Raw genomic sequence first — 11,951 nt, 5'->3', positions numbered from 1 at the left:
ACCAACATTAGAAATTCCTTTCTCTGGCTTCCTGAGTCTACTTGATTTTTAAGTTTATGTATTTACTTATTTCTGTTGAGAGAGACAGAGACAGCACGAGCAGGGGAGAGAAGCGGGGAGAGGGAGAGACTGAGAATCCCACGCAGCCTCTGCACTGCCAGCGCAGAGCTGAACACGGGGCTTGAACCCACAAAACCGTGAGATCATGACCTAAGCCAAAACCAAGAGTCAGACGCTTAACCGACTGAGCGCCCCCCCCCCCAGGTGCACCCTGAGTCTCCTTTAGATGCCAGCGTGCCTGGCATTTCATTCAGTCCCACTGAAGTGTTACATTACCAGCACCCCGGTGTGACAGAGCAGTCCTCACCTGCTAACCTAGAGAACGTTTCATACCCCGAATGGTTCACCTTCCTCCTCTTCTTCACAGATGCTACTCACACCCGAAAACATAAAGTTCCTCAAGACCTTAGAAAACGAATTCCTCTATAAAAGTTAAAAAAAAAAAAAAAAAAGCAGGAGGAGGGAACAGTCTAACGAGATGATGGAAATTGGTAAAAACCTTTCTGAAAAGCAATTTTGGCTCTCTGTATCATAAGCCTTTGGCCCAGAAATGCCCCTTCTGGCAACTGATCCCGTGGTGGGGGTGGGGGAACAATTTCCAGAAAAAGAATTCCATACAACGATATCCACCTATAACGGTCTACCAAATGGACAACCCAAACGTCCAACAATGGGAGGTCAGGCAACTAACCAATGCAGCCAATGGAAGTGGTGTTTTCAAGGAATGTTTTAATGACATAGGGAAATGCCCATGATATAATTTAGTCGATAAAGCAAAACACAAAACTACATATGCAGTAGGGACAGGTTTCCATTGTTGTTTATTGCTGTATACACAGTGCCTAGAACAGTGCCTGACTCAGTAAACAATCACTAAGTTACTATATACCATATATATAACATACATAACATAGTCATTGAATGACTAAAATAATTGAGTGCCCAGGGTAGGGCCAAGCTCTACCCTGAAGTTTCCTGCGGTGTACCTATCCTGTTAACCTGTACCACAATCACAATTGTGATTTTGTCTAACAATTGTGAGACAGTTACTGTTATCATCCCAATTTTTACAGACGAGAAAGTTGAAAGTCTGAGAGGATAAGTGATTTCGCTCAAGGACACTTAGTTACTAAATGGCAGAGCTCAGATTCGAACCCAGGCAGTCTGATTCCAGGGGCTAAACTCTTTAACAATACAGTAATACTTGACGCACACCTTTGCGCATGTATGGAAAAAAAATAAAAAACCTAGGAGAAAAACACCGCAATGTGTTACCAGTACCTTATCTCTGGGTGATAGGATAAGAAGGAATTGGTATTTTCTTCTTTTGCTTTCCTTTATAAAGTCCTGACAATAATGATGCATTGATTTTTTTTTTTTTTAAGTTTATTTATTGAGAGAGAGACAGAGCATGAGCTGGGGAGGGGCACACAGAGAGAATCCCAAGCAGACTGCACTGCCAGCATGGAGCCTGATGTGGGGCTCGAACTCACAGACCGTGAGATCACGGACCTGAGCTGAAACCAAGAGTCGGACGCTTAACGGACTGAGCCTCCCGGGCGCCCCAGTGAGGTGTTGCTTTTGTATTCCGATTTTTTCAATTTTTCAATTTTTCAATTTTAAAAATGAATTGCATTTTTAACCAACCAGGAACTTTGGAGTTTTTAGCAATTGAGTCCAGCCCTTGGTTCTGAGCTCATGCTCGCCACCTGGGGCAGGTTCGGCCACCTCCCGTCCTGACCCAGCCATATGCTGGGATCCTCTCTTGCCAAACCCACCAGACTCCCAGCTGTAAGTGTAAACAATGCTTCCTGCCGGAGGTTGGGGTCAACCCTATGTCCCTTTGCGGCTGTCCTGCCTAGTCTCTAGCTTTCTGGCTTACCTCGCTCTCACCCCCTGTTCTGCCTTTGCTACTCAGGCTCTCTGCCTCCTGGAAAACCATCCCCACCCCATCCCTGCCCCCATCTTTCACTCTCAGAGCCTATAGGCTCAGTATGACATCACAGCAACACCCACTGCGGCAGTTGGGGGGGGGGGTAGTCTATGTGCAGAGTCCTTGCGGCATACAGGATTCAGGGACAAGCCCTCTCTCTCTTCTGTGACTTCTTCGCTTCCCTCTTCAATTACAGACCCCAAGCTGATCACACCATTCTAATAAGGCCCTGATCAATGCTAAGGAGTTATTTTATGATTCCTGCAGGTTGTATTCCTGTTATTATTACACATCACAGCATCACATTAGCTTTCAAAAAACAAACCGGCATTGATTTGCTGACTCACTCTATGGTCTCTTATGACGCCCAGATCTTTCCATTATGTTTGCATCTCCAGGCAAGGAGAGAATTGATTTCGTCTCCAGCCCTCTATAAGAGGTTCCTGTTCACTCCCTGCTCCCAATCTCCACCCTGTCTCAGTACCTCAAGCAGAAAAGTGTGGAAAGCAACAGAATCCTGAGGTCTATTTGTCAAACCCCCAAGCAACAACAAAACAAAACAAAACAATCACAAGAAGTAAAGCAAAGTCTCTTGCCTACTTTCTGCCAGACCTCTCCGATTTCTGTTTTAAAAACAGAAATAGCCCTGGCACCTGGGTAGCTCAGTCGGTTAAGCGTCCGACTTCAGCTCAGGTCGTGATCTCACGGTTTGTGAGTTTGAGCCCCACCTCGGGCTCTGTGCTGGCAGCTCAGAACCTGGAGCCTGCTTCAGATTCTGTGTCTCCCTCTCTCTCTCTCTGCCCTTCCCGCTCTCTCTCTCTCTCAAATAATAAAAAAAAATTAAAAACAGAAATAGCCAAAAGTAGTTTCGTTTATGGCCCGTAAATCAATGCATTGGGGGTAATTCAGGGCTTAAGCCAAGGAATCACAGAGCTCTGGGTTCAAAATCCAGCTCCAAAACCTCCCAGCTATGTGACCTTGAATAAATTGCTTTGCCTCTTAAGACCTCAGTTTTACCACCTGCAAAATGGGAGTAATTACAGGACAGTCGGTTCTGCTACAACGTGATGTATGCGTTCCTAAAAATCCCACACTATGTCAAATTGTGCATTCAAAGTCACAGGATTCACGGGAAAAGATAAGTTGAGAGGCACAACAACTCAAAACCTTCATCATCAGCAACATGTTCTGGAAGACAGGAACCTAATAAAAACAGCATGGCCATTTTGTGCATGTTAAATGGTCAAGTAATACATAAATACGACACCAAATGTGGCACTTTAAAAAGACCTGAGGTTTGCTTGTGCAGATGGCTGTCGGAAGGGCTGTAGCCTGTGAATTCTTGCCAGGCAGGGGAAGGAGGGCCATCTAAGATCGGACAGAGGGGCTAGAGCAGCTGCGGACTGCTGTGGCTCCCATCACACGTGGGGAACTGAGAGAGCTGTGGGATGTCTAGGGGCGTGTCCGTGCGTGCTCGCACATGCTCGCACATGCTTTGTGTATCCCTGTGTGGTTCGGTTCAGGTGGGTGCGGTTTCCTGTGCTCAACTCGTGCGTCTTGCAGAGGAAAGCACACGTGAGCAAATACGAAGTTCGTGTTATGCTCAGATTGTTCCCGACTCTATCAGCCACACTAGTCGGAAAACGACTTCACATTTTTTCGAAAGAGGAGTTCGAGTGGAACTGACCGTCCTGACCTCCTGGGCCTGGAAAGATTACATGAAATAAGGCCTTTAGCAAAATGCCTGGCACACGATCAGTTCCCAATAAATGACAGCTGCAGTTATCAAAAGCAGCAGTAAGAGCTCAGACCTACGGACCTTACGGTGCCTGCAGACAGAATCCAGCACTGCCTTGATGGGGGGTTTTCCTGCGCACATCTGATGGGAGGCAGTGGAAGCCCAGTAGAGCTCAGCTCTGTTCAGAGTCAGCTCCCCCCCCCCACACCCTACCGAGTGCCTATTTGCCGTTAATTCTATGAACGTCTCTCATGGCCCTAGGGTGCCAAACAGTGGCTCTGCGACACAGGGTCTACAAGAGGAGCCAGAGGCCCAGCTCTTGGCCTAAAAGAGCTTCCTCTCTCTCTGCTCAGTGAGAGGGTAAGGTGAGACGGGGGCCGGAGCTGGCCGGCTGGAGAGTCTCCAATAAGCAAAAAGGCAACACTGTCGGTTCCAAAGCAGGGAAGTTTCAGGATCAGGGCCACTGTTTAAAACAGGCGTCAGCAAACTTGTTATGTAAAAGGCCACAGAGTAACTTTTTAGGCTTCGTAGGCCATACGATCTCGGTTACAGTTCATCAAATCTGCTATTGTAGCAGGAAAGCAGCCATAAGCAACACGTACACGAACTGAAACAGAGGCCTGAAATTTGACTCAATCATAAATCCAAATTTTACCAAAATAACATACGCAACACAAAAATAATAGGGTTCTTGTTGGCTTTTGCGCTCGAAAACATACATAATAAATTAACATCTGCTGAAATGCACCCATTGGCAAACTTTCGTGGCCTAACTGGTGCTGGGGCCCAAATTACAGTTATACCTGGGGATCTCTACATGCTTAGGGGAATTACCAAATATGAAATAAAGGACAAAGAGGTATGCCTCACTTTAACCATCAGAACTACCATCTTGGCTAAATTGCCCATGGTCATCCATGCCCATAGTGGGCATAGCCACTCTGACCCAATGAGTAATAAACCAAAATAAAATTAAATATTTCATAGTTACAATTGGCTTGATAAAAATGAAATCACATGGACCTCTTCCCTGCTGTTTAAAATTCGTTAATCATACCCAGTAGCCCAAACTGGCCAACGCTCAGGCCTGATTAAAATGAACAGTGCCCAACAGTGGATTGCTTCAACCTTAACTACATGGCACCCCTGATTGAGGCCCCTCCAAAGTTACAGGGAGCACAGTTCACAAGACTGCCCTCACTTCTGACACCAATTATAAGTTTAAGCATTCTTGCGATCACACTAGGCTTCAGTAATTCACTAGAAGAATCCAGAGTGGCACCTGGCTGGCCGAGTCAATAGAACATGGGACTCCTGATCTCAGGGTAGTGAGTTCAAGCTCCACGTCTGGTGTGGAGCTTGCCTAAAATTAAAAAAAAAAAAAAATCTTTGGGGCACCCGGTTGGCTGGAACATGCAACTCTTGATCCCGGGGTCATGAGTTTGAGCCCCACATTGGGTGTAGAGAATACTTTAAAAAATAAATAAATAGGGGAGCCTGTGTGGCTCAATGAGTTAAGCGTCTGACTTCAGCTCAGGTCATGATCTCACGGTCTGTGACTTCGAGCCCCGCGTAGGGCTCTGTGCTGACAGTTCGGGGCCTGCAGCCTGCTTCGGATTCTGTGTCTCCCTCTCTCTCTGCCCCCCCCCACCCCCCGCTCACGCTCTGTCTCTCTCTCTCTCTCAAAAATAAACATTAGAAAATCAATCAATCAATCAATCAATCAACTTTGAAAACAAGAACTCATAGGGATAACTAAATGTTGTTATACTCAGTTATAGTTTGTTACACTGAAAGAATATACAGACTAAAACCAGCCAAGGGAAGAGATGCGCAAGGCAAAGTCTAAGAAAGTTCCAAATGTGGAGCTTCCAGTTGTCCTCTCTCCACAGAGTCACGGACAGTAATACTTTCCTGGCATCCAGAATGTGCCAATACACATGGGCTATTGCCAGTCAGGGGAGCTCACCTGAGCCTTGGGTCCAAAGTCTTTGTTGGGGCTTGACCACACAAAGCTGGTTGGCCATCCGTGTGGCCGACCTCAATATCCAGCCCCTCCAGAGGTCAGTTGATACTCTGTGACACAAAGCCCTCACCCTAAACTGCGTTGTTGGTATAGCCCAAGGCCCCAAGGCAAACAAAGATATTCCCGTTAGGCATGCCACTTCAAGGGCTTAGACACCACCTCTAAGAAGCCAAGGGCGGAGGCTGGACCTGCCTTTGGACACGGTTAAATTCTTTCCTATACACTTGCCACATACACACCCAATATTATTGAAATTATTGACTCCATGCAACCCACAACTGGAAACATCTTTGGCTATTGTAGATTTGCTGAATATGTTCTATTCAGTGCTTTTTTCAATAGTCTCTCTGCTGAAGTTTGCCCTCATCGTCAGAGAGACATAGTAGGCCTTTACCCAGCTACACACAGAGTATCTCAACGGCCCTACCATTGCACGCCACCTTTGCAGCCATCCAAATTTCCCTAAGAGCGGAGGTATGACATCACACTGATGACATCATCTCCAAAGAGATGCATTTGACACACTCAATCAGGGTATTCAAATAACTGGGAATCGTTTGGTCAGCCAAGGGCCACTCCATTGCTGATACTGTTAGGAAACAACTACTGACATTCTCAGCACCTACATCATTAAAACAAGCCAAACATCTTTCACACACGTTTGGGTTCTGAAGGCAACATATTCCTTGTTTAAAATTTTGTACTTCAGCCCACTTTATGCTGTTACTTACAAATCAGTTCATCTCGAATGGGGCTCCCTCCAACAAGGCTCTACAAAACAACAGGCACTCCCATTCGTGTCCTTCACCGTAGTGGCTTTAGCAACCTCCTCTCATGCCTTCTAGAGTCTCTGGACCACCTCTGATGGCTTATAAGTTGTCTATGCAGAAGAACCTGGTTTTTCTGTAGTACAAAACAACTTTTCTTCTCGGCCCCATGCTACACGTCATTGGAGCAACAAATGCTAGCTGTATACTGGGCCCTTCTGAAGACGGAAACTCTCACAGGTGACTCAATATTCTTTTGATCGTGGAGGCAACACCCCTTCTTATGAAACGAAAATGATACTTCCCTGATACTTACAAACCTGGCCTCTGGTATATCTCACCTCTAAGAAGGGGGCCCTCCCCTTCCTCAGTCTTCTTAACAGATACGATGGTGCCGAAAAATAGTATCCCTCTCTTATGCTCGATGACCACATGGGGAGCCCCTTGAGTTCAACTGAGTGATCAGAAAAGGGAGTTTGTACCCTTCACATTCAGCAGTGCTGCTGGACAGCTGCTGTCTGTCATCTAACCTGGATGTCCCTAATCAAAGACAGGACGCCACTGTCAGCAAAATGAGCCAAACTTCAGGCCATCATCTTAGCACTAGACAATACCTGGCCAACAATCGGTCGCATGCGCACATTTTTACAGACTGTTGTGCTATTTCCACTGATCTGGCCCTCTGGTCTGACCAGTGGCAACAATTCCTTACCCAAGGTTGCCCCCCTTGGGGTAAGGAACACCGGGACTTTATTGCCTCACAGATACCCAAAATATAAACCAAGGTCACACTTCTCTCTGCATGTATTTAATGCCACAATACAAGGTCTCAGCCAGGCACTCCTTATTCTCTTCAGAGTTCCAGACATCACTGATGGTGAACAAGGCATTCACGTCACTTCGTAAAATACACAATGCTGGGCTCCTGAACAAGGTATCCAGTGGAACATTCCCTTCCCTTAACCTGGTTGCAGGCTGCAGCCCTCGTAAAGCATCATAACGGCTTTCTTAAACACATTCAAATTCAAATAAATGAAATAAGGTACAACTGAGTCATCTGTGAAACATCAAAGGTGAATTGTAATAAAGAGGCTGACTCCAAGTGAGCAGTGGGGCCGGCTAATGATAACAGGGCGGAGAGACTGTTCACAGAGCCAGTTGAAGATGAATGTCAAAGGTCTCGGATCACAGCTAAAGGACAGCATTCCAGTTACTGAACTTTGAGCAAGTGGACCTTTATGAAAGTCATGATCTTCTTCGAAAAGGTCTTCCTTTTGTGAAGAATGAACTTTTGCCTAGTCATCCTCTTGAAATATCAGAAAAAAATTTCCAGCTCAACCAAGATAAAATGAATTCTTCCATACTGAGAAACATCCAGGGTCTGTTTGTTCCACTAAAATTACAAATGGAATTCAAGGCAGTACAGCGGGTTCAGCGTCTTCCATTTCCTCCAAGCTCTAACCTTTCACTGGATACTTTGAGGGGTAATGATCAGACTATTGCATTTGAACATATTCTTAATGAGCCATCACAAAGTGACCTAATGGGAGAACCGCAGTTGATGGTGGAATATAAACTGGGTTTGCCGTAATCTGGGGTGCTGTTCACGAAAATACAGGGGCTACACCTCGTTCATAGTCATCTTTTTACTCTAATTTGATGTACACGACATTAAACGTACTGAAACGAGAATTTTGCCTAAAGAGTATCTGTCATCGTTTGCAATTATTCGGGTCTTTGGTTTATTGCCATGTGACAGTTGAAGGCACTAAAGGGAGATGTTAAAACTCCCAATTTATATGAAAAGAGTAGCCTTCTACGCCTTTTTAAAAAATTGTTGTTAATGAGAATTTGAAAACTGTCTACAGGTCTACAATGCAGCCTATTTCTGGGTATTCTATAAATTTAATTTTGAAACCATCATCAGCATTTGAGTCTGCAACCTTCCTAGTAATGTCTTTCAGAATAAACACCTGTAATTGATTTTAGTGGCAACACTTCAAAGTAAGTACAAAGCCAGGTATTTATATATTACCTTGTTTCAGTATAGCTCATTAATAGTCACAAGAATAATATTGGCTGTATTGATGCTATTTTAGAATTATAGCTATTCTTTGATTCTTTCAGGTTGAAAAGTATAAGTTGGAAGGTTTTGATTTTGGTCTTGTTTTAAAGTGAAAAATTAAATAAAGCAACTAGGATATGTCGATTTAAAACAAAACAACAACAACAACAACAAAGAGTCTGGGGCACCTGGGTGGCTCCGTCAGTTGAGCGTCCGACTTCGGCTCAGGTCATGATCTCGAAGTCTGTGAGTTCGAGCCCCACGTCGAGCTCTGTGGCGACGGCTCGGAACCTGGAGCCTGTTAAAAAAAAAAAAGACTCTGACTCCATTTTTTTGCTTGCTGACATCTTTGAAGCCTCGCTCCTCCTCTGCCTTTTGTCCCACATTTGAGCAAGCCCGTAAGGAAGCCTGGGTAATCCCCCGCTTTGTGCTGACAGGGTAGATCGAACCACCAGAACCTCAGCCCGTGCATAGGAACCCTCACCCCTACCCCAGGCCCCAATCTCAATAAAACCAAGGGCACTAGCCTCTTCCTTCATTGAAGCTAAATGGACCAGCTTGGGAGCCTGCCCCGTTGTCCCCAAAGAGCCTCATGGTGTGCCTGATAGCTTTTCCATACCACCTTTGGTGCATGAATGGGATCATCGGCCTCAATTTCAAAACCAATCTGGGACAAAGAGCTAATCCCACCCTCTCCGGGGCACACGCAAAACAGAGATTCTACCAATTAATAACTAATGTAAGACATACCATCACATTTCTGATGAAAACTAACCCCACCTCCAGGAGAAATCAACTTTTAGTCATAAGAGTACCCGTTGAAGGAACAAGACATTTTAGAAGCTTATGTAACATGTCACCTATCTCCCCCACTCCCACTTAGCTACAAATTAATTTCCCCTTCAATGTATTTGCAAAAGCTTACTTTTCTAGCCTGGTAGAAAAGAATGCCAGATTCAAAGCCGTCATCTGTACAGAAATCCCGAGAGAGTTTTAAAGAACTGCAATGTCACAGCTACCCTGGTATTGTTAATGCTTGAAGAAAGGGAGTTGGTGTTGCCCAGGAAAGCTTTGTCAATACTATAACCACGACATATTTGGCCAATAGCAACAAAAAAGTAGCAGCAGTAGGACTGAAATCCTGAGTAGGTTTTATAGAAATGAAGGTTCTCTAAGAGGCTGTGTAATGGAAACGATATTGACAAATGCCATAGCAACCAAAACTGTTTGTCGCCTTGTGAAGATTAAAATCTTCCTGATGATCAGGCATTTGGTGTGTGTCTGTAAGCGAACGTATGAATAAAAAGCTTCCCCCGGAATAAAACCCATTCCAGGCCTGCTAATACTGTTCGGGCAAAAGGGAACTTCGATTCTGGAAATGTCTTTCTTTCAGCCGAATCCTACATAGACGATATCAATCTCAGCTTCCAAACAGAAAGGAGAAATGTGCATGTATGTGAGAATGTGAGGCGAAAAGGCACCTGCAGAGGCAGCCATGCATCAGGAGCCCATCGATAGGGTTGTGCTTCCAGGCGAGGCTCTTCAGAAATTCTGTATTTCCACAGAACGGTATTTCATTTTCTTCCTTTGCCAAACACTGATCACAGCCCTCACTCGCAGAGTTATTTCTGGGTCTAACTTCCGCTCTTCTTGCCCTGGTTTCAGTGCTTCTCATTGTTTTGGAGATTGTTTTCCTTGTACCTGATTGGTAGACTTGACGGTGGTTCAGCATCCTGTCGGTTTCGGGAAAAGTCCTCAGCCATCCAATCTAGCCTTGTCCGCGGGTTGAGAAGCTCAGAAATATTTCCATTCTGTCACAACGCTGACCCTGGCATTCGTCCCCACTGAACACAAATGCTCCTGTCTCTCTGTCCTAGGAGTCACTGCACTCCACGATTCCTACGTGAAAAGAATTCTAATGGAAGATTTCTGTTTTTATTGTTGAAGCATAGCTGACATACAATATTACATTCGTTTCGGGTGTGCAGAATAGTGATTCAACACTTATATACATTACAGAATGATCACCACGGTAAGTCTAGTTACCGTCTGTCACCATAGAAAGTCATTGCAATATTATTGACTATATTCCCTATGCTATGCTTTTCATCCCCTATTTATTTTCTAACTGGAAGTTTGTACCTCTGGATGCCCTCCATCTTTTTGCCCATCCCCCCACCCCCTCCCCTCTGGCTACCGCTAGTTTGTTCTCTGTGTCTGTGAGTCTGTTTCTGGTTGTTTGTTCATTTGTTCCGTTTTTTAGATTCCACATATAGGTGAAATCCTACGTGTCTTTCTCTGACTGACTTACTTCACTTAATACCCTGTAGGCCCACCCATGTTGTTGCAAATGGCAAGATTTCATTCCTTTTTTTTTTTTTTTTTTTTTTATGGCTGGGTAATATTCCGGTGTGTGCACGTGCGTGTATATGTGTGTTTGTGTGCACGTGTGTGCACGCACACATTTGTGATTGTGTATACTACGCCTTCTTTATCCATTCATGTATGGATGGACACTTAGATTGCTTTGTATCGTAAGTATTGTAAATCATGCTGCAATGAACATGGGGGGGGTGCACTTATCTTTTCAAATTAGTGTTTTTGTTTTCTTCAGATGAATACCCAGAAGTGGGATTGCTGGATCATAGGGTAGTTCTCTATTTAATTTGGGGGGGGGGGAGCCTCCATACTGTTTTTCATAATGGCTGCACGAATTTACATTCCCACCAACAGTGTGCAAGGGTTCCCTGTTCTCCACATCCTTGCCAACACTTGTTATTTCCTACCTTTTTGATTCTAGCCATTCTGATTGACGTGAGGCGATATCTCATTGTGGTTTTGATTTGCATTTCCCTGACGACTAGTGATGTTGAGCATGCTTTCATGTGTCTGTTGGCCATCTGTATGTCTTCTTTGGAAAAATGTCTATTCAGGTCCTCTGCCCAGTTTTTAATTGGATTGTTTTTTGGTGTTGAGTTGTACGAGTTCTTCGTATATTTTGGATATTAACCCTTTATAGGATGTATCATTTGCAAATATCTTCTCCCATTCGATAGGCTGCCTTGTCGTTTTGTTGATAGCTTCCTTCAGTGTTTAGTTTGATGTAGTCCCAGTTGTTTATTTTTGGTTTTCTTACCCCTGCCCGAGAAGACAAATCCAAAAGTATTACCGAGACTGATGTCCAAGAGTTTACTGCCTACGTCTTCTTTTAGGGGTTTTATGGTTTCAGGTCGTACATTTAGATCTTTAATCCATTTCTAGTTCGTCTTCGTGTATGGTGTGAGAAAGGAATCCAGTTTCAGGGCACCTGGGTGGCTCAGGTGGGTTAGTCACCAACTCTTGATTTCAGCTCAGGTCATGAT

The 11,951-nt window shown here is 44.6% G+C and overlaps 1 pseudogene; it reads left to right on the top strand.

Annotated features, from left to right (window-relative positions):
* The first annotated feature begins 7,688 nt into the window (after positions 1-7,688).
* Positions 7,689-8,115, top strand: LOC123594462 (annotated as a pseudogene).
* The last annotated feature ends 3,836 nt before the right edge of the window (positions 8,116-11,951 follow it).

Source organism: Leopardus geoffroyi, chromosome X, assembly GCF_018350155.1.
Source record: "Leopardus geoffroyi isolate Oge1 chromosome X, O.geoffroyi_Oge1_pat1.0, whole genome shotgun sequence".
In the NCBI taxonomy this organism is placed as follows: Eukaryota; Metazoa; Chordata; class Mammalia; order Carnivora; family Felidae; genus Leopardus; species Leopardus geoffroyi.
Note: the sequence above shows the minus strand (reverse complement) of the source record. Positions and strands in the feature narration are given on the sequence as shown.